At 36.3% G+C, this 24838-nt stretch overlaps 1 protein-coding gene across 8 annotated transcripts in view; it reads left to right on the forward strand.

The window, feature by feature from the left end:
• LOC145663087 (uncharacterized) overlaps positions 1 to 24838 on the forward strand; it is a 95540-nt gene that overhangs the window by 7041 nt on the left and 63661 nt on the right. For 2 of the 8 annotated variants that reach the window (XM_081729340.1, XM_081729348.1), the window contains exon 1: positions 11878 to 12015. The exons of 2 other annotated variants lie outside the window; for them this stretch is intronic. The gene's annotated coding sequence lies outside the window, so the exon portion shown is untranslated. Of the gene's footprint in view, positions 1 to 11782; positions 12016 to 12345; positions 12466 to 24838 lie in introns of those variants that run through there. 4 more of the 8 variants (XM_081729343.1, XM_081729342.1, XM_081729344.1 and 1 more) reach the window with 4 other exon arrangements.

Genomic DNA, 24838 nt, shown 5'->3' on the forward strand with positions numbered 1-24838 from the left:
TAAAGTGAGTGACGTTACCAAGTCATTATTGAAGCGACTATTTACGTCAAAAGATTGTTTATTTGTGGCGAGCATTATCTGTTGTGTATATGAATACTATTTTGTGATAGAATGTGGTATTATAGAAACAAATATAGTAAATAAACACACGTGGTTTTTGATAAGTTTACGCAAGTGTATTCTGAAACTTCAGAGTCTAGATTGCATCATCTCTCTACGTCCACGCTACGTCTGACAACTTCGTGAATAACATCAGTGTGGAGATTTATATTGAATGCTCGAATGGTAAGTTGTCGATTACGACCCAAGAGTGTTGTAGTATTAATATTGATATTCTTATTTGAGTTCACTATTTCTTGATACACTGTTTTCGGAGCGTGCGCTCCTGCTACCGAGATTCCGGATAACGGGAGGTTATTTAAATTTTGTTTCATATTTTAACCACTAATACCCTCCACCGTTACCGTCACCGTCACAGTACTCTGCTAATTACAACACCTATCGATAGGTGAAGGTGAAGTTATCATATAATATATCTTATTGGCGATATGGGAATGGATGCAGTTGCCCTGCCTGTCGCACTTGGCTCCTTCACCCCTTTGTTCTTGAACTGATAAATATATTTGATTATAGTGTCTACTCTTCATAACATCCCGAGCGAGTTATTTCATGATTTTGGCTCCTGGGCCTTAAAGGAAAAAGAAGAATAAAGGTTATTTTTATTTCATGACATTCTGCAAATTTTAATGGTTTGATATGGATTAATAGAAGTTCGACAGTTTCCGTTACGGTGAGTGCCTCGTGTGTTGTTCTATGAGGAAGAGAGTGGAGTGGGATTTCCTATACACCTACACTACATTGACATTTTCTTTTCATTTACACGTACTCCCATGCGCAAAAAATATTGCGCGTATACTGTAACTCACGATTTTTCGCAATTATTCCATTTTCCTTATGTTTATGGGTAAAATTCAGTTATTAGTATGTGGAGATAATAGAAAGCAATCCATCTAAGGAGATATTTCCAAAAAATATAATAAAATAATAAAAATATAAGCAAAAAACAAAATTATGTTCGGTTTTGTGTATACTGGCAATAATGTTTTCGAGGGATTTTTTGCAGTAGCACAGCACGATTGCAGAGGGAATAACTTTAGTTGAATCAAGGAACTGGAAAGTGGACTAATATATTGCATTTATTGGCTTAAATCTAGGGTGTAAATTGTCTACCAAATATAAATTAGCTTCTGTAACCAAGATGTTATACGGAAGTATAGAAACAAAGAGAAAAACTGTTGTCTTAAGTTTGGAAGTGACATGCTCTATAGCCATGAGCATTTATTTGTTAAGAAAAAGACAGGCAACAAAAGGTAGTCTGTGTGGTCAAGTGGGTAGAGTGGCGGACTAGTAATTCTTATATTATTTTGACACCAGATCGAATCCCATGCGATCCCATCCAATTTTTTCTTTAAAAAACATTGTAGAAAGTGTATAATTTTTATGTTAATAAGAACCGAAACAATATAATAATGAAATAACTTTTTGTTTTTTCTGATGACGTATTTATTTAGAATTAGTGTATTATTACTAATAGCGATTGTTTTCAGTTTATGGTATGATATGCTTAATCATTCCCTCTCCGTCAGCAGAAGTAACTTCAACTCACTGCGAGTGTCTGTGAGTCAGGAACAGTAAAAAAAAACAAAACATACGCGACCTGCTGCCTTACACACAGCGTGGCGAACACAGTCACAGCGATAGCTCGTTGTCATGAAGAAAAAAAAGCTGATGTTAAATTACTGTTGTAGTGTTTCAGTGTGTGTGTTTCTTTTTAGAGTATTGACTCTCTCTCTCTCCTTTTGTTTCATATCCACAAGTGCAACAAATGCAATCATAAGTCTGTGTAAGGAAATAAAGGATGCTTTCTTTGAACAAAACTAAATTAACAGCTCTATTTGTGAGGAACACGAATGCTTCCAAAAGATGCCATGGGTATTAATTATAATCATACCGAATTATACAGTAGCGTGAAAAACTGATAATAAAATGATGTAACATGCATAAGCTTTTTTTTCTAGCGTGACAACACATTAAACATAACAAATTAAATTTTTGGGATTACAAATTATCACCTTACGTGTCGGTATAGGCCTATTCGTTTTCACAGTCGAGCAACGAAAGAAGAAAGTGTGGTGATAGTTATAAAAACCGAATACCAGATTTCAATGAATTCAAGCTACAATGCTCCTACATATCGAAAAAATTATTTTTCGATGTCTGTCCATCTATTCGTCTCTCGGTTCGTCACGCTTTTACATGCACTCAAATAGAGGCCATACTGTTCAACGTATCTGGACCGAATTCTAGACATAACGTTTTAATAACATACTATCTTTCGAATTTTATATCCTTCGACACCTAAAAGTAAGGGTAATTTACTGAAGGATTAAAATTTAAAATAATTCAATTTTCTCAAGAAAAAAAGCTGTGACGATTTTATTTACTTTTTATAAATATATATTTTATTAACAAATATCCACCGTATATGAATATTTTTTCTGAGAAAATATATATGGTGTAATTTACTGTATGGTATGCGTTCTTTTTCCACAATTTTCTCAACCACATTACATAAATAAACGTATTATTAATAACCTAACAATATGACAACTCGTTCGAAGGAGTAGTTTACTCTTAGGGTCAGCTTTACCCCGATGGTTTTCCCATTAATGCCTCAGGCAATATTGTTCATATTTCGTAAAGAAATGTTTCATTAATAAACTAAGATACAGCATAAATCGTTTATTCCGTTAACATACAGAAGAAGTGGTTTTCTCAAGGGTTGAATTTTTTTTGACAATTTTCTCAGTAATAACTGAGACAAATTTCTTCTAATTTCAGTAAAAATATTGTCTGTAACACTCTGACAATATACATAACTCGCTTGTTCCTAAAAGAAAAATCCAAAAGAGAGAGTTTACTTTGACAGCGAAATTTTTCCCGACGATTTGCTTAAAAATTATTCGATATACTGTCAAAATTACAGATAGAAGAGTTTACCTTTGGGGGTAAGCTTTTAACGATGACCTTCCTAAAAACAACTCAGGAGATGTTTGTTGTTCATATTTTATAAATACATGTTACATAAATAACCTAGCTATATGGTATAATTCCCTCATCCGGAAAATCTAGAAGTGGTATAATACTTTTGACAGTAAGTTTTACCCTGCGATTTTCTCAAGAACGACTCAGGCGATTGTGTTCGTATTTCATAAATAAATGTTTTATGAAAACACTAACAATATAGCATAGCTTGTTTGTCCTGAAAAGATCCACAAAGGATAATTTATTCTTGGGGTGACTTTTTTCATGATTTTCTCAGAAATTACTCAGACGCTTTTGCTTATAGTTCGCATACAATTATATCCTTAATAATTCTAATATATGGATCAAGTTATTTCTAACCAAAATATGACCAATGGGTACTTTACTTTTGGGCCTGAAGTTTCTTCTAGCAAAGTTTTCCAAAATATTATTTTATTCGCAATTTTCCAAATAAATGTTTCAATAATAGTTGCAGCCTAACACGAGTCAATGTAAGAAATTCAAGCGAGAAAGTACAGTGCGTTTGCTCCGTACCCTTTCTTAAATTTATTTTTAATGTTACACCTAATCACAATTTTCCGAACAAAATCGAAACCTCTTTTTAAATGTGCCTTGTTGTGGTCAAATGGTTCAAGTGCATTGGTTCTGGATTTGATTTCCAGTGAGAGCTAGTGTATTTTCGTCCAAGAGATGTTACACGTCGGTGCAAAGAAAAAAAAAAGTGTTTAAATAAGCCCAACCAAGCTAATCAACAAAGAAATAATACAATGTTACGAAATTATCGTAGAAACATTGTTAATATCAGGTAGGTGCGACTGAAATGTCCAAACGATGATTGTCAATTCCAAAGGTAAAAAAGTGAAAAATACAATGCCAGGTTAATCAGTGGCCTCTAGGTAAAGCTATCCTACTAACATAAGAAGTGATTGAGACGCCAAAAAATGTTGTAATCGCTGGGAGACATGTTAGGAGAATACAGAGGTGAGAGAGAGTTTAATACTGCGAATCATGGATAGTCTTCACTTTCGTTTGAGGGCGAATATTGAAGTCCGTAGGCCTACATAGGTTTGCATTGAAATGAACATTCTTTGTTTTCGGCCGGCGGGAGCTCAGGTGGTTCAGATTCCACTTCAATCAGTAGGTCCACGTCTCATATAGCCTCGCTGCTGAAAGAGACGATAAACTCAAAATCACATCACACATCTTTGTTTTCGCCTTTGTTTTAGCCCATAAATGTCTCTGTTCATGAGCTCCTTAGTGGATATGCGGTTAGCGCATGCGCCTTTGGCGCGGAAGACACGGCTTCGATTCCCGGCGAGAGCTCACGTGGTTTAGAGTCCACGTTAATCAGTAGGCCGAAGTCTCATATAGCTTCGTTGCTGAACGAGACGATAAACTGAAACTCAATGTCTTTGTTCATAAATTTCTTTGTGTATGGTTTTGCATATACGTGGCATGGATATTAAATTTTTATTTCTACGCCATATGTATCTAATTACATACACACCTATAAAACGAACACAACAAACTTGGAATATCTACACTGTTTGCGTATGGAAAATTATCACGTTCTGCTGCACAGGAGAGCCGTGTGTATGGAATTCCACACACGTGGCAATCAACCTATTAAGAAATGTATAATAATAATAATAATAATAATAATAATAATAATAATAATAATAATAATAATAATAATAATAATAATAATAATAATAAACAGAAAACGATACGATCATTTACATAATTTATAAACATAAGTTAACATTTAATAAGCATATAACTGCAATGGAATTAAGTTGTTTCTCTCTCTCCCTTAACGCAACAGCCCTTATTGTGCTAAGGCGTAGAAGAGAACTTGTAGCACTCACGATTTGGGGCGGTGTGCGGTCAGAACATCGGATCCCTTTGTTGTTTGTCCTAGCTTTCTAGACGGATGCAGTTATTCCCGATAGAATATACAAGCAAATAGACTTTTGCATTATCCCTCAATGTGATACTTGTGGTTGCTTAACCGTATACAGACAGCTGTCCATGGAAGAATCGTTAATAATAATAATAATAATAATAATAATAATAATAATAATAATAATAATAATAATAATAATAATAATAATAATAATAATAATAATAATAATAATAAATAACAGAAACTCGACAAATATTCTTGCAAATAATAGGAAACAGTTTGCGTCACACTGTTCACTTTGCTAGACACACCAGTGTGCCGCGTTATACCAATTGTGCCACACTGGAATATAGGGTATGGCTTTTTAATTTTTTCCAACTATTCCAACTGCTTCAATTGAAATGGATCTATAACAATAAGAGAGTGAATTTAGTCTTCTTACCCTTCGATTTAGAAATAAGGTTCGCGAGAATTTCATAAAAGAATAATATACTCAGAATTGTATATAGTAGTTTGTTTTATTCGAAATTACATACTTCCTACAACTGTTTTTTGATTGAAATGATTTGAAATGAAACCTTTAAGTTTTACGTCCCACGTTATGCCGGCTAGGCTAAAGGAGACAGTGATGATAAGAAATGAATGAAATAGTCGAATGAAGAAAGTGGGATAAAACGGGAGAACCCCGAGAAAACTCACGCACACAGTGTCCAGCACAAGGTTCACTTGGCGCGAGCATAGATCGAACCAAGGACTCCATGCACAAGAGGAGAACGCTCTACCACTGAAACACCGTGGCCTCTGAAATTGCTTAAAGGAGAAAGGGACTACTTTATGAAAACTTGATGACAAACACATTTGTTAAAAAATACATGCTTTTCGTGAAATATTGCTTATAGACATGGGCGGATTAAGGCTTTTGGGGACCTAGAGCCGACTATTTTAAGGGAGCCCTATGTTAAGAATAGTTCCAGTGCATAAATTTTCTTTGCTGCCTTCCACAGCCTCATAGGTTTATGGAACTACCGAGAACTATGCTGTAATATTTGAATGTGCTCCAAGTTTACAATAATTAGTTTAGTTAAATCCATTATCAACAATTAAATAATTGCATTCATTATTAACAGTTAAATGCTGCTGATGGAAAGACTTAAATCTAGCGATACCGCGAGCGTAACAAGCGGAAAAAAATTAGCATCGGTCTGGAGCCTATAATATAAGTTGATTACTATATTTTACTGTTAAACAGAGGGATTTTAAAGAGCCCTCTGAGCTTGGGGTCCCGAAGCCTGGGCTCCATTGGCTCCGCCCTTAATCCGCGAATGCCTATAGATTATAAATTAAAGGGGACGGGCAGGGTCCGTAATAAAAATTCCGGCCCGTGCAGACCGCTAGCCCCTGTGTATATGCTATCTTTGGAAATACAGTAGAGTTTCGTTTATCCGACATAAAACAGACAGGCAGAATGCCGGATAATATGGGTGTGTTAAGGAAAGACCTATTAAAAGTCAAACTATGATATAATTTTACATATTACTCATCTAATAATCATGTTTTGCAAGAAACAAATATAATGCATTGACTCAGGGACGTATCCAGCGTGAGGTCCTGGAAGCTGTCCCTTTCCAAACCTCAAACACTTTTTAATAAACCTACTTTTTTTCCTTTTGAGGTTCTTTTATATCAGATTACTTTGAGTCAGTGTTCAAACTGTGGGCAATGCGTTGTTGTTATAATTCTAACAAGTAACACTTCCCCAGTGTAACACTCCGATTTTGATAAAATTTGGCAGGTAGATACTACACATAAAGTAAACAAATAAGTGCTTTTTTATTTTTTGCGGAAAAACGGTTTTAGGGGGCAAAAGCCCTCACCCAAAATTTTGAAAGTTGAGGCCCGAAAGGCAAAAACAAGTGGACCAAAGTGAACGAAATTGTGCACAGATATCGCAGACGTAAAATTAGGGAATACGTATTTTGTATTTTCCTGGAAAAAACGGTTAGGTGGGGCACAGACACCTCCAAACCTTTGATCATGAAATATCAAAAGTGCTAGTAACATGTAAGATGTGTGTAAAGGACATAAAGAATTGCAACGACACTTTGTGTATGAACAATACGCAAAAAATAAACGAATACGGTTTTTGTTTATTTTCTGCGGAAAAACGGTTCTAGGGGAAAAAGCCCCCACCCAAAATTTTGAAAGTTGACACCTGAAAGGTAAGAAAAAGTGAACCGAAGTGAATGAAATAGTGCATAGATATTTTAGACGAAAAATGAGGGAATACGGGTTTCGTATTTTCCTGGAAAAAACGGTTAGGTGGGGCACAGACTCCTCCAAACCTTTGATCATGAAATAACAAAAGTGCTAATAACAGTATGTCAGAAGTGCCCAAACTTACATGAAGAATTGGAACAAAACTTTGTGTTAGGACAATAAGCAAAAAATAAACAAATACGGCTTTTTTTATTTCCTGTGAAAAAAACGGTCTTAGGGGGCAAAAGGTCCTACCCAGAATTTTGAAATTTGACACCCGAAAGGGAAGAAGAAATCGACCGAACTGAATGAAATTGTTCACAAATGTTGTAGAGGTAAGATGAGGGAATACGTGTTTCGTATTTTCCTGAAAAGAAAAATACTGTTGAGTGGACCGTGGTGTTGAGTGTCGAAAGGAGTGGACCGAAGCCAATGAAATTGTCTATAGATATTGGATATGATAAATAAAGCCTCTCCTGTTTCACAAGTGTCTCCATCAGATTTATTCAAATTTGGCAGATCAACAACAATCACAAACAGTATAGCGTATTTTATAGTATTTCACGAGGCAACTTTAACCCTTACAATGATTTTCCGCATAAACAAAAACACGTGCCGATTAATTTCCTGTTTGCTGTTGATGTGCCAAAATTGATAGGGACATCTTAAAAACACGAAAGTCCTTATTTTACATACAGTCTATACAATATCTACACACAATTTCATTTACTTCGGTCCACTCCTTCCTGCACTTTTACGGTAATATTTTTTTTTTTTCGGAGTGGCTCTAGGCTCCAACATTGTTTTTCCGTACAAATTAAAACACATTTCATTTATTGTTATGCAAATTGTCCCTATACGAATTGTTTCGTTGCAATTCTCCATACTTTTAGGAACTTCTGACGTATACTTATTTGCACTTTTGATATTTCGTAATAACCAACTAAGAAGATCCGTGCCCCACTCAACCGTTTTTTTTTTTTTTTCAGGAAAATACGAAACACAATTACCTCAATCTACGTCTAGAATATGTGTGCACGATTTCATCCAATTCGGTGCACTTCTTGTTGCGTTTTTGGCCTTAAATTTCAAAATTTTGGGTGGGGAATTCTTCCCTCTAAAACCATTTTTTCGCAGAAAAAAAAACCGTATTCGTTTGTTTTTTGTGTATTGTCCCTACACAATGTGTCGTTCCAATTCTTCATGTAAATTTGGGCACTTCTGACATACTGTTATTAGCACTTTTGATATTTCACGATCAAAGTTTTGGAGGGGTCTGTGTCCCACCCAAACGTTTTTCTTTTCTTTTTTCCAGGAAAATACAAAACCCGTATTCCCTCATTTTACGTCTACAATATTTGGGCACAATTTCTTTCATTTAGATTCACTTTTTCTTGCCTTTCGGGCATCAACATTCAAAATTTTGGATAAGGGCTTTTGCCACCAAAAGCCATTTTTTCGCCAGAAAATAAAAAAAACAGGTATTCGTTTAGTTTTTGCGTATCGTATATACACAAAGTGTCGTTGGAATTCTTCGTCCTTTACACACATCTGACATATTGTTACTAGCACTTTTGATATTTCGTGATCAAAGGTTTGGAGGAGTCTGTGCCCCACCTAACCGTTTTTTCCAGGAAAATACAAAACACGTATTCCTTCATTTTACGTCTGCCATATCTGTGCACAATTTCGTTCACTTTGGTCCACTTGTTTTTGCCTTTCGGGCGTCAATTTTCAAAATTTTGGGTGGGGGCTTTTGCCCCCTAAAATAGTTTTTCCGCAGAAAAAAGAAACATGTATTCGTTTATTTTATGTGTAGTATCTACCTGCCAAATTTTATCAAAATCGGAGTGTTACTTGTAAGAATATACCGTAATGCCATTGAAACCAGGTGGAATTAAAGCACACTTTTAAATGGGATTATAATTTCATTTCCGTTTTGTTTATAACATTACTGTATTAGAACGATACACTCATAGCCATTTGCTATTCAGTTACAGTTTTCCTTACATGTCTCTAGAAAATATTTTTTGATTTCGTTTGTGTTACAATGCAGTTTGACCGGTTCATAAATGAAAAGTAAGAAACGTTTAAGAGAAATACAGAACTGTTGCATTGTTATTATTATTATTATTATTATTATTATTATTATTATTATTATTATTATTATTATTATTATTATTATTATTATTTTTATTGATAGTTTTGAAACATTAGAATTACATGTTTACGAGAATTCGTGTTGGGCCCCCTCCGAAAAGAAAAGCTGGATACGTGCCTGCACTGAATGATAGACGTATGAGTCATGGTATAGACGGGCGTGCTAGGCGATCGAGTCCGGAGCATCGAAAACAGACCACAACTTGCAGTTCTTCTTGCCAATTGATGCTGCTTTTTACCTGCTATGATATGTCGGATAATAATGTGGAATAAACGAAGGTCGAGACCATAGCGTATTGGTGTTTCATGCACCTAAACCTGTAAAATATTTGTGCCGAAAACATCTTTCACTCACTAGCTAAATTTGTGGGTATGATCGCACATCTTCCCTTATAAAGTATAGTCTTATAAAGAATATATAAAGCATGCTAAAAACCTAAAGACCAAATTCAATAATTTTCTATAGTTTTCTTTTTTAACAACGGGAAACTTGTTTAATTCATCACGATTAATCACGTTTGATACTAAGATGTCTGTTTCTGTCTATATATATTTTTCATACTTTATTGGAGACAATTTTTTTCAAGAAAAGAGGATGATAAAAGAAGCTATACAACAGCATACACTAATTCTAAATAAATACGTCATCAGAAAAAACAAAAAGTTATTTCATTATTATATTGTTTCGGTTCTTATTAACATAAAAATTATACACTTTCTACAATGTTTTTTAAAGAAAAAATTGGATGGGATCGCATGGGATTCGATCTGGTGTCAAAATAATATAAGAATTACTAGTCCGCCACTCTACCCACTTGACCACACAGACTACCTTTTGTTGCCTGTCTTTTTCTTAACAAATAAATGCTCATGGCTATAGAGCATGTCACTTCCAAACTTAAGACAACAGTTTTTCTCTTTGTTTCTATACTTCCGTATAACATCTTGGTTACAGAAGCTAATTTATATTTGGTAGACAATTTACACCCTAGATTTAAGCCAATAAGGGCCAATCCTACCATCTTCTGATATCTGTCTGATATAAATATCCTCCTGACATCTTTCCGATAAGTGTTCTACAATGTCCTGATAACAATCAGGTGGCTGATAAACCCTATCAGCTGGTTGGTACTTCGACAGGAAGTTCAATTGCCTGTTAACAGCTATCAGCTACTTGTTAGTTGTCGTGTAGTGAATCATGAACGAAATCGAAGAATTGTTGATGGTGTCCGAGGACGATGAGGAGATTGTTCAATATATATCGAGGCCTAGAAGACCATTTTAGATCGAATATATGCCAATTTATAACGATAAGTAGTACTCGTTGGCTACAAGTGCCCGCACATAAGCGCCATGTAATTTGTGTAGTTAGGAGATGAAGAAATATATTCTATATAAAATATAGAGTTTAATTATTGAAATTGAATGATATATAAAAACATATCTAAATTATTAATCTAATTTACATATTTTTAGAGGTGGAATATCAAATAAATGAATTAATTAAAAGCTCAGATTGTGTTATTACGTGTAGTATTATAAAATGGAGTGTAATATATAACGAAATTAACGTTATAAATTTTAGTTATAAATTTGACGTTTCAATTGTTTTCAGTATGATCAACAGAAAACCAACCAATCAAATGGTCCGTTAAAACCTTGCTTCGGGTTAACTATCTGACAGAGTATATATCAGGCACAGTATATTGTAGAACAAACCACGGGTTAAAGTAACTGACAACTTCCTGATATCTAATTCTGACTGATAGTAATCAGAAAGAATATCAGGATATTGTAGGACTGGCCCTAAATGCAATATATTAGTCCACTTTCCAGTTCCTTGATTCAACTAAAGTTATTCCCTCTGCAATCGTGCTGTGCTACTGCAAAAAATCCCTCGAAAACATTATTGCCAGTATACACAAAACCGAACTTAATTTTGTTTTTTGCTTATATTTTTATTATTTTATTATATTTTTTGGAAATATCTCCTTAGATGGATTCCTTTCTATTATCTCCACATACTAATAACTGAATTTTACCCATAAACATAAGGAAAATGGAATAATTGCGAAAAATCGTGAGTTACAGTATACGCGCAATATTTTTTGCGCATGGGAGTACATACATCCCTTTCTTTTTTATACTCTTTCTACTTTTTTCATTTTACACTTCCCACTTTTCTCTAACTTTTTGCCCTGTTTAACTTGGGTTTCAGCTCTCTTTCACTGTCCCAACTTCTTTCCCAATTTTGACCTTTTCCTAACTTTGACCTTTTTCCCGATTGTGTCCTTTCTTCCCAATTGTGTTCTGTTCTACAATTTTTTTCCTGAATCACAAATCCTTCATGTGTCGTACATATAAGACAATTTGGAATTGTAGCGTGCGGGCTTTCAATGCCGGTGCACCTACCTATTTGACCGATACTGGTCTCAAGATAAGATATGGATTAATAGCTCGCAGGTTATGTTTAGGTACACCACTTGAAAGAATTATAAGAAATGTTAATGGAAGCTAAGCTTAAGCACACTAAATTTTGTAAAATTTACGAATTCAATTATATGCAGGTTACTTTAGATGCACCATTCGTAAGATTTGTTTCTTTATTATTATTATTATTATTATTATTATTATTATTATTATTATTATTATTATTATTATTATTATTATTATTATTATTATTATTATAACTTTACGTTTCTTGATTCTTCCAAAATATTGGCACTGGGGGACAGAACAATACCCCGTTAAGCATAGATGAGGTTCAAATGTGCCACCAAAAACAGTTGTTGATAAATTCGTGGATGGTTAGTGGTTGCACCCTTGAACTCACCTATGTTGGGCATTGTCTAGTTCTCTAGTGCAAATATTTTGGAAAATATAAAGAAAATAGATTATTAGATTTGTTTTCGTTGCAGGTTAAGTTGCACCACATTTTTCAAGTTTTATTGGTAAAACTCTGCCCTCTACATGAGAAGACGTATATAAGAAACAAAAGGGTTCATTCTAATTGCGAGAGGCAAATACAAACCATGAAGGTAAATACGAGCTCCAGAACCCAGTACCTTGTTGTTGTGTAAATTGTGATAAATGTAGAAAACAAGGTAGAAGGTTCTGCGAGCCTTCTAACCCCCTTCGCTCGTTCAGTTATAATTTGTGAAGTAAGTCAACCCCCCTCCCCCGCGTAAGTAGAATTGATCCGAACGACATTACTCGAGCATACAGTTCTACCAATTTTTCACATATTCATTGCATTTTAAGGTTTCTTTTTGTAGAACGTGCACTAAATGAGCTAGTGCATAAACCATGAACCAACTTGTACTAGGTGGTTACTAAAGAGCGCAAATACTATATAACCGAGTCAGGGCAGAAGCGCAGCAGGGGGTGCGTCTGTGGGGAGCAGGCGCGTGAGCGATAGGGGCATACGCACAAAGTAGACAGTGGAAAAATCCATAAAATATCCACTATAATTTTTATCTTCAAAAACGCTTAAATAATTGTAATAATTATTGTCGTTGTTTTGCTGGGTGCAAATGGTCCGCTGTGGAGAGAAATTCGTCTTTTCTGAATATTTACTTCTTTTCTACACTTCGCACACTAAATTTTATGTTTCAACATACCACGACGCTGCTAAAACTTTTTAACATGACGCTATTTATCACAAAATTCTTTGTTATAAAATTGTATGTTTGTATTACTTCCATTGCAAACGTCCAATGCTAACACGAACAGAGCATTCCCGCTGCTTATTTCCACTTTCTTTGTATTTTTGTATTCTTCCTTTTCAGTAAATAGTTACACTTAGAATACTTTCACTCCTATTCAAAATGTATTTCAATATTATATCCAATCACAGAAATTACTTATATTCACACTCTTCTGCTGTTACGAAGATTGTTTTACATCGTATTTTACCTATAAATTTTGTTTACGGTATAACCGTCTGCTCGAGTGAACCCATCCGAACAAAGGCATTACTCGAACAGACAATTCTACAAAATTTTGACACATTTCTTACACTTTCAGATTAGGTGAGAGCTTTGTATTTCTTTAAGCGGAGAATGCACTAAATGAGGAGCTCCATTTCTACTTGCAGATTGACTTCAGGAGGGCTCAGTATAAATACTGTTTGGACGTGTCATAAAAAGTACAGTGCATAAAACACGAACCAACTTGTGCTGGGTGGCCACTGAAAAGTACGAGTGCTATCTAACCGAGTCAGAGTAGGAGCGCAGCAGGGGGCCCTGACCAGTCAGCGATCGTACGTTCGTTGGGAGCAGGTGCGTCAGCGACAGGAGGTATACGCATAAAAAGGATAGTGGAAGGAATCATTTACACATACAATACTTTCACTGTCACTCAACATTCATTCGTATATGCTTTGCACTCACATTAATTGCTTATATTCAAACTCATTCCTCAACGGAAACTGTTTCACATCGTCTATTTTACCATTTCTTTCCATTGACAGAATTAAATAGTAAGTAATACGGCTGTATTTCATGTTTATATATGTAGGGTTAATAGTGTAAAATCCTTACACGTGTGTCTAATATTCCACAGATGGCATTCCCTCAATAGACTCATATTTATCTGTTTTCAACGTTGTATTGCTACGATTACTCGTTAATTTCCGTCGTTCGTTCTTACATGCTAATCACAAATATTTCTTTTTTTTTTTATGTTTTCTTTGCTCTTTGTAGACGTAGCGTATCTACTCGTCTGTATTGTATTAACTTAGCAAAATTATTATACTAGTTTCAGAACAAGAGAACCCTGGTTCGAGAAATTACACAGATTACCTACATCGCTCTGACCCGTGTCAACAGACCATAAATCTAAGAAAACAATAGGCGACCCTGTGTTAGAAAGAAATAAAGAGATTCCCAAATGCCCCCTCTTCTCTAGATTTTTCAGTCTTGATTCACTTTTTGTGTCTGTTATAATTGGCTACAATGTGAATGTTTTTCCGATCTTGGTTAAAGAATAACACTCGCAACGAGCAACATTTGGATGAAATTCTGGAGCCCAGGCCCTCTTTGCCAAGAACTCCGACGAAACAAGATAAAATTGTAGTTGGGAGGGGAGCTAAGTTGCGTAGGGAAACAATGATGAAAAATTATTCGACACCAGCTAGAAAGAAAATTGTAAAACAGAAGCTTCAATTCGACAGAATTCACGATTTCACTCGGAATTTGTTGCGGCGAACGGTTTTTGAATTTTATAAGGAAGACAAATCTCCCACAACGGAAGCGCTAATTGAAGTAATGAGACTTAAGTCAGATAACTCCGAATATAAATTTCCATAGCAACGCACTACAGTTTATCGCCAGCTGCGAAGTATGGGTTTTAAATATAAATCCTCAATGAAAAAATATATTCGTAATGAATCACCACATATAATTGCATGGCGATACAGATACCTACATAGTATCAATAATCTTCGTGCACAGGGTTATACAAATGTGTACCTCGATGAAACGTAGTTTGACAGTAACTCCTGTCGGATGAAGAACTGGACAGACGATTCGGACAATTGTGCTGTAACGAGTGCTGGTAATCAAGGTGATAAAAATTGTTATTCTACATTCCGGTGATCGTTCGGGTTTTATTAACGATGTGCTTCTAACGATTCACAAAATAATGGCATATGCTCTAGCAGTTTACCATGCTAGCATGAATGCCAGGTCCGATACCAGCCACAGAGGTTGGGGGGGGGGCATCAGTATGTTAGGGGGGCCAAGTCATTAAAAATTCTCTTACAAATATCTAAATTGTGCATTTTGTATTAAGGTCTGGACGGGCCACGAATAGTTTAGGGGGGGGCATGCCCCCCCCTAGGTCCCCTCTGATATCGGGCCTGATTAATGTAGTTATTTTTGAGAATTGGTTTGAGGAGAAACCATCTGTAACTGTTATGAACAATGCCCGTATCACAGTCGTGTTCTCGACCCAAAACTAAACTCTTCCTTGAAGAAAAGTCAAATTCCTTACTATATGACTTTCAATAATATCATCATTCCTAATCCTGTTCCTATAATTCCCATTCTTGAAATTATAGAAGAGAATACTTCTGTTACCGACAGAAAAAAGAAATATGCGGTGGACGAATTGGCTGCAAAATATGGGCATATTGGGCAACGTTTATCATCCTATCATTTTATCCTCAATCCCATCAAAATGGTATGGTCAGAAGTGAAGGGTAGGTTTTGTCTCAAAATTTATGGGAACGACCAGTGGGGAAAATAATATAGTTTCTTTTGAGTCTTGAATTCATATGACGAACGAAAAGTGGATAAACTGTATCAAAGATGTAAAAAGCATTGAACAAAGTTAAGAAAACTTTCAATCTATTTTTGATGGAAGCGTTGAAGCCTATGTGCAGTCCGAGGCCGCGGTGGCTCAGTAGTAGAGCGTTCACCTCCGGTGCTTGGGGTCCCTGGTTCGATCCCAGCTCGCGCCTTGTGTACTTTATGGTGGACAAACACCGTGCTCGTGTTTTTTCTCGGGATTCTCCCGTTTCCTCCCACTTTCTTCATTCCATCATTTCACTCACCGTCTCCTTTTGCCTAACCGGCATAACCGTGGGGCGTAAAACTTAAAGATTTTATTTCATTTCATTTTCCTATGTGCAGTCAGAAACAATATTAAGTATAGTTTGGAGGTATAATAAAATATAGCTCCAACCTATACTTAATATTGTTTCTGACCAGGGTTGGCAAAAACCATGGTTTTTATTGAAAAAAAAAAAAAAAAACAGAAAAATTTTTTTTGGTTTAAACTTTTTTTTTGGGGGGGGGGGTTTAAACCAGGTTTTCTTGGTTTAAATAATTTGATGTATGTATTTATATCAGATTTGAACAAAAATAAGTTTGTTTCGCTTTGGTGTTATTATGCAACAACCGGGTTATGTTGGAAGGTGTCACATAAGCTTAAAGCGGAATCCAAAACACTTCTCGGCTTACATCCGAGAGAAATTGTCCTTCATTTGAACTCGAAACCGGGACTAATTGACCACAAACGCGGTACGTGTGCCGATGGAAGCCGAGAAGCGGTTTGGATTCCGCATTAAGCTTATGTGACCCCTTCCAGCATAACTCGGTTGTTGCAAAATAACACCAAGGCGAAACAAACATTTCTGTTCATATGTGATATAAAAACATAGAACAAATACATCGAAATGCCGTACTTTTTTGGGGAGGGGGGGGGGGTCATACAAACTCCACGAGAGGCATTTTATTGAAACCAGAAGTATCTTTGGTATCTATTTATGTATAAATGAGTCAGAGTCAAAGTGGACTGAAATAATTCGTATCTTTATTCACTTTTCTTACTGTTATGCAAAGTAAGTTCTTGTATTTCTTTAAATTGGTCTAATAAAAGTCGTAGTGAACCAGCTTAAACTAAATTAGTTCTTCTGTATTCTGCAGTGCTTTGAAATTGTCCATATGTAATTCTGTATAATGGTTTCACTTGTGCAATTGTTTATCTTTTTGTCCTTCTGAAATGACTCTTTGACAATTATATAAACAAGTATGTAAAGATCAGTACAAAGTACCAGGAGTCTTTCGTGAGTGGGTCGGCAGATGCGATTGCATAACAATAATAACAAACTATAAAAAAAATCACAAAAGAAACATTCATAAACTTATAAAAAAATTCCTTTTGTAGTATAATCTCTTTGAGTAATGAATAGAGATAGGCACGAGTCGAGCTAAAACTCGACTCAACTCGAAACGAATTCGAGTCGAGTCAAAGGTAATTTTCTCGAGTGGAGTTCCGAGCCGAGTCATTGTTTTGAGTTCGAGTTTCGAGTCGAGTCCAATTTGAGAAATGGCTCGCTCATTTAGCTCGTTTTGAAATCATTGTCTGATAAGACTGGATAGCGAAAGCTATGAGAAATGTGGAATATTTTTAGTGTTGTTCACGAGATGGGACACTGCTCGCATCTCGTCACGTCAACACGACCATGGATTTTTATAACGAGATAGCCTCAAATGTCGTGAACACCAATCTATATTATAAAATTGAAAGTGACTATGTTTGTGACTCTTAATCTCTTGAACCACTCGACAGATCTCGATCAAATTTTCAACGTAGATGTGGTTCTGGCATGGGAGTGTTTTTAGCTATTTACTTTGACGGTAGAACTTAGGGGGAGGGAGGAGGGGGACATCGAAAAAATTAAATAAAACTTAATAACTCTTGAACCACACGACCGATCTTGATCAAATTTTCAATGTAGGTGAGGATTGGGACTGGGATGATTTTTATCATTTGACTTTGACGGAGCAACGTCGGGAGGGGGTGGAGAGAGAAATATACAAAAATCAATAAGTATAAAAATAAAAGTACTATGTGAATTAATAACTCTTGAACCACCCGATCGATCTCAGTCATATTTTCAACATATATGAAGTTCAAACCTGGGAAGTATTTTATTATTTCATTTTGACAGTAGATCTTAAGAGGGGAGGAAGGGAAATATGTCAAAATGAATAAAACTTAAGAACTCTTGAACCACCCGACCGATTAAACTTTTTACATAGATAAGGTTCGGGCCAAGTTTTTTTTTTTTTTTTTCATTTCACTTTTACAGTGCAATGAAGGGGAGGGGGAGATATATATGTCAAAAAAAGTAAAAATAAAAGTGACTGTCTTTGTGACTTCATCACGCTTAAACCACCCGACCGATTTTAACTAAATTTTCAACATAGATGAGGTTCAGATATGAGTTGGTTTTTATCATATCACTTTATCTGTAGTAATTAGGGTTGGGGGAGAGAGGGGATAAATCTATAAAAATAAATAAATTTAATAACTCTCAAACCACCCAACCGATCTCAATCAAACTTTCAGCATAGATAAGGTTCGGGCCTGGGATGTTTTCTTCATTTCAGTTTTATAGTGCAATGAATGGGAGTGGGAAGATACATTTCAAAAAGTAAAAATAAAAGGGACTATCTTTGTGACTTCATCACGCTTAAATCACCCGACCGATTTTAACCAAATTTCAACATAGATGAGGTTCGGACCTAAATTTCAACATAAAACATAGATAAGGTTAGAACCTGAGGTGGTTTTTATCGTATCACTTTAACTGTATAACTTAGAGGAGGGGATAAATCTATAAAAATAAATGAAACTTAATAACTCTTGAGCCACCAGACCCATCTTGATCAAACTTTCAACATAGATAAAGTCGAGGGCGTGGGATATTTTCATCATTTCACTTTCACGGTACAACCTAGGGGAGAGATAGGAGGGAGATATATATATATATGTAAAAAGAATAAAAATAAAAGTGACTGTCTTTGAGACTTCATCACGCTTTAAACACTTGACCGATCTTTATCAGATTTTCAATATGGATCATGTTCGGGCCTGGGGTGGTTTTTATCATATCACTTTAACTGTAGAACTTAGGGGAGTGGATAAATCTATAAAAATAAATGAAACTTAATAATTCTTGAGCTACCAGACCTATCTTGATCAAACTTTAATCATAGATAAGGTTTGGGCCTGGGATGTTTTCGTTATTTCACTTTTAAGGTGCAACAAGATATGCATGTAACAAGAATAAAAACAAAAGTGACCGTCTTTGTGACTTCATCACGCTTAAACCACCCGATCGATCTTTAAAAAAATTTCAATATGGATGAAGTTCGGACCTGGGGTGGTTTTTACCATATCACTTTGACGGTAGACCTTAGGGGTGGGGGAGGAGAGGGACAGATATATAAAAATATATAAATCCTAATAACTCTTGAACCACCCAACCGATCTCAATCAAATTTCCAACATAGATGAGGGTCGGGCCTTGGGTGTTTTTTGTTGTTTCACTTTGACAAGCCAACATAGAGGAGGGGGAGGGGTGATATATATATATATATATATATAAACAAAATCAAAATAAAATACTGTCTTTGTGACTTCATCAGTCTTGAACCACCCGACCGATCTCAATCAAATTTTCAACATACATGAGTTTAGGGGCAGGGATTACATTAGGCTATTCACTTTGACGATGCAACGTAGGGGAGGGGAAAGGGGATAGAAATTTGAAAATGATGAAAAATGACCAATATTAGTGTTGAATCCATAGTTTTCGGGGTCGATGAGAGAAACAGTGACACTTCTGATGCTATTTCAATCCAAGTTCGGGTCTGATAGTTGGGGAGGTGGAGGGTACAACGTAGGGGAGGGGGATGAACATTTAAAAATGATCGAAAATGACTAAATTAGTGTCGAATCCATAGTTTTAAGAGTAGACGAGATTAACAGTGACGATTCTGATGCCGTGTGCCGCAGCACGGAGGTGGGGGAGGGGGACCTATATATAATAATGATCGAAAATGACTAATATTAGTGTCTAATCCATAGTTTTCGGAATCATTCAGACGAACAGTGACATTTTCGATCCAGTTTAAATACAAAATCAGCCCCGCCACTTGGGGGAGGGGGAGAAAGAGATACAAATATAAAAAAATAATCGAAAATGGCCACTATGAATGTCGAATTTATAGTTTTCTGGGTCACTTAGATGAAAAATGGTACTTTCGACCCCGTTTAAATTCAAATTCAAACCCGCAATTTGGGGAGGGGAGGAAGAGATATTTAAAAAGCATAGAAAATGACTGTTATTAGTGGGGAATCCACATTTTTTGGGGTCGCTGAGATGAACGGTGACACTTTTGATGTCATGGCCCGCAACATGGGGGAGGGGGAACTATATATATATATATATATATATATATATATATATATATAGCGTGTATCAAAAAGAATCATCCGGTTTTAAACAATAATATCTATTCTGTCTTTTCAAAGATGTGAGTGAACAACGTACTCTTGTAAAGAGGAACATCTCTAGTTGTACATGGTTTCCGCTAGGTAGCAGGAGTGTGCTTGAGTAAACGCCCACTACGGTTGTGGTTAAAATGGCATCTGGACAACAGAAAGCGTTTTGTGCACTACGTTTTGCGGAGTGCAAGTCAGTGATAACTGTTCAGCGTGATTTTCGTACTAAGTATGGTGTGGATCCTCATACTGCACAGAGCATTAGACGATGGCATGAACAATTCCGAACAACAGGTTATTTGTATAAGGGAAAATCACCGGGACGTCTTCGAGTGTACGACGCAGACGTGGAGCGCGTCCGTCAATGTTTTACACGCAGTCCGCAGAAATCCGTTCGTCGTGCAGCTCGACAGCTCAGTATGCCCTCGATGTCCGTCTGGCGTGTGTTGCGTCGTCGTTTACACATGAAACCATACAGAATTCAGCTACTGCAAGCTCTTTGTGAAGGTGACAAAGAACGACGTATGGAGTTTTGTAATTTCATTCTTGGCAAGATTGCAGAAGACGACAGTTTTGTTCAACGCTTAGTGTTTAGTGACGAGGCAACATGCCATTTGAATGGAAATGTGAACCGCCATAATGTGCGAATGTGGGGAACGGAACACCCACATGAAGTTGTACAACATGAGAGGGACTCGCCAAAAGTTAATGTGTTTTGTGCAGTTTCCCGAAAAAAGGTGTACGGTCCATTTTTCTTTGTCGAGATCACTGTGACGGGGATAACCTGCCTTGATATGCTTGAGCTATCTTTTCCCACAGTTGGAGACTGATTCGAATGATTTCATCTACCAACAGGATGGGGGACCGCCACACTGGCATGGAAAAGTGCGGGGATTTTTAAATCGAACGATTCCACAACGATGGATCGGTCGCACTGGACCAAATAATGCAGCGTTACATTACTGGCCCCCAAGGTCACCTGGCCGTACTGTATGTGATTATTTCATGTGGGGGTTTATAAAAGACTCCGTTTATGTGCCTCCGTTACCAAACACATTGAATGAACTGCGACATCGCATAACGGCAACTGTGGAAGCTGTAACTGAAGACATGCTAGCTGCAGTATGGAACGAATTTGAATACTACATGGACATATGCCATGCATCTCACGGGGGGCACATTGAACACCTATGAACAGGTGCAATAAAAACTTTTTGAGTTTCATGTCATGCAAAACAAAAACTATTTGTGTATGTTTATTAGTTTCAGAAATACAGACTTGTCAAAGTGAATGAATCTTTTTGATACACCCTATATATATATATATATATATATATATATATATATATATATATATATATATATATATATATATATATATATATATATATATATATACAGTATAACCTCGTTAACACGAACTCGCTTAAGCCGAACACTCCGTTAGGACGAACAAAATTTCGGTCCCGGCATCGCTGTACGTTATCTTATAGGAAGTTTTATCGGTTAACACGAATTTCGGTTAGCACGAATTACGAACTAATTTTTAGTCCCTTGAGTCAGTAAAAGTTTTCATTTAACACGAACTTTCAATCCTTTTTTTTTTTTTTTTCAGATCATTTTTCTTATTTCAGATTTCACTCCAGATCAGTTTTTGTCATACAGTATTTATACAGATGAAAATTGTCTTGTAAATAAGAGAAAAACCAGAAACAGGTATCTTTCCTATCTTATGAGGTGTTGATTCTGCCCTCCGTCAAGCGCTGAACGTGCAGGAGCTTGGCAGACGAGCTGCTGGTGACAGCTCGAGACAAAACATCTTCTCTCCCCTGTAACTCCAAACTGGTGACAGCAATCACAAATACCTTTCCGTTACTAGCGATACCCAACCTGCTAGCGGAGTTATCAATTTTATAACTTGACCTGGATTTTCTGCGTGCAAGCTTTTTTTTTTTTTTTTTTTTTTTAAATCTTTGAAGATAGGATAATAAGCTTATTGTAGTGTTTTCACTTTTTAGAGGAAGGTACCGAGACCGAAACTAGTCTCAATCTCGATCTTAACTCGAATTTGAGACCGAGCCGTGCTTTTCAAACTCGAGACTAGACCGAAACTCTCAGCCTCATCTCGATACAATTCTGTGGATGGTATCAAGACGGAGAAGAGTCTTCGTCTCGTCTCGAATTTGGAACCGAGACTACTCAGTCTCGTCTCGATACCATCTCTAGTGTTTTCTATGACATACATAATATACTGTATGGTATATATAGTCTGTATACTGTAGTGCGTATGTATGGAGAAAATGTATTCGAATAATAAAATTTGGGTCCCCGGTTAACACGAATTTTTTTAACACGAACTCCTGATTTTTCAGTCCCTTGGAATTCGTGTTAACCGGGGTTTACTGTATATGGTCAAAACTGACCTATATTAGTGTTGAATCTATAGTTCTTGCGGATGAGGAGGGGTGACATACATTAAAATGATCGAAAATTAGCAATATCAATGTGCATTTAAATTATTATTTCAACCCAGCGAAGCGGGTAGTATATGCTAGTTAAATATATATACTGCAGTTCTTACCACCAAGGCTGAAACCTGCACGGTCGAACTTTTGAGCCGAAGCAGAAGCCCAACCCGGGTAGTGATGTTAATCGGCTCAGCTCGGTTTAACTGAGCGAACAGCTCGAGCCGGCTCTTTTGAGATGAGGCACCGACTCGGCTCTGGTGAGCCATCAGCTCGAGCCGGCTCGGTTGGGTGAGTTGTTGGCTCGGCTGGATAGTAAACGAGCTGTGAGCCGAGCCGTTGAGAACCCCAAATCGGGCCGAGCAGTTTTGAACATGTTTGGCCGGCGACCTCTAACTTTTAAAGATTTTTGGTTCGATCCCGGATACTTGCTCCTCCGGAACTCAAACCCAGAACCTCGTGAACGATGCCCTTGGCTCCTAGACTTCACGACTACCGAGGTCAGCAGTCAACTAATTTTTAGTATTCAGATACAAACCGCCTATCTTTCATGTTTATAAATGTTTGTGTTGTTATAATAATAAGTGGTAGTAGTATTAGTATTGTCTATGTAGGATACTTAAATAAAGTCCATGAAACTACACAGAGCATTTGGCTTGATTCGAATCAAATTCGAGTCGAGTTGAAAGAAATTTTTCGAGCCGAGTTCTCGAGTCCAGCTCAAAGATGTCTGTTTCGAATCGAGTCGAGTTTCAATGAAAACTCGCTCGTGCCCATTCCTATTAATCAATGAACAGAGAATTTAGGTCTGAATATAATACGAATAATATAGGGGAAGGAAAGGTGATAACCCACAGATGTGCGTTCATCAAGATTTTACGAATTGTTACACTTATACGAACATTTTTCGTTTTTTGGTTTAAACCAGCCAACCCTTTTTCTGTCTGTACAAGTAAGAGATTCTTCAGAAGATGAGGGTTATGATGATAGCTCATAAACAAGAAAGATAAGAGTTTACTACATTTTGGTCAATTATATATATTAATGATGAAATAATAATAATTATTGTAAGTAGTAATAAAAGTAGTAACGACAATAGTAGTAACAGTAAAATGATTTTGCGCATGCTTATCAAATTCGTGGTTGTAACTTTGATTTCCAGGCACAATTTTCGGTATTGACTTCACATTTTGAGACAAGTGGAGGTTTTTTTCCCTTCTAAATTAAAAGAGAGTGAGCCTGGTATAGAGATCCAGAAATAAAGGCGATGGAAATGTCGATGTACTGATATCACCCACTGAAAATTGGCTAGCTGACCATACACATTCATAGGCTGTATCTTCAGGAAATTTAGAGAATAATAGTAATTTCCAGCCAATAATATTAATAGTAATAACAGTGGTACCAATCCCCCAAGTGCTTGGGCGCAATCATTCTCGAAATTTACTCTTACTCCCAAGATAAGTAGTAGAGGATTGCTCTCCTTCCCCCGAAAAAAAAAAAAATGAAAAATAAGGATAAGGAGTTCCCATACTGATTTACATTGCAAATAATAAGAGGCTACTTAACTTGGTAGCCCAGAGCCAATTTCTTTCTATAAAAAATCAGTCTAGATTTGCGTATGGCTTTCTCCACAATTTTGCTCTTTCAATTAAAAGAGTGTATTCTTTGCTATGAAAATAAATTATTTTAAAATGCTATTCATACTAACTACGCCTTTATAGGTAACGTTCTTAAAGGCATTATTAATGTATAACTGAAACTCGATTGTGCTATTTTCAATGAATCATTAAACAAACAAAAAAAAAAAAAAAAAATTACAGGTGCAATCAACACCCTAAAACCCGCCTGTGGAGATCCTTGAATAATAATAATAATTACAGCAATAATCCTATGTTAAATCTATCACAGAAAGTAATAACATTATGTCTTTATTTTTCTCCTGTTTTCATTTCTGTTTTCTTTCTTGTTTCTTCTTCTACCTAATGAGCTCGGACATCTGGCAACAACCACCAACCACCGTCCAAACAAGGGTTGGGTTGCCCTTTTGGTAGTGGTGTGAGATAAGGCTCTTATGTTCTGAAACGGTCAATACCTTCCAACTATTAAGTGTTGCAAACTACACACTATTCAGAAATAACGAAAA

The sequence above is a fragment of the Thermobia domestica genome, chromosome 10 (genome assembly GCF_964235325.1).
Source record: "Thermobia domestica chromosome 10, izTheDome1.hap1.1, whole genome shotgun sequence".
NCBI lineage: Eukaryota > Metazoa > Arthropoda > Insecta > Zygentoma > Lepismatidae > Thermobia > Thermobia domestica.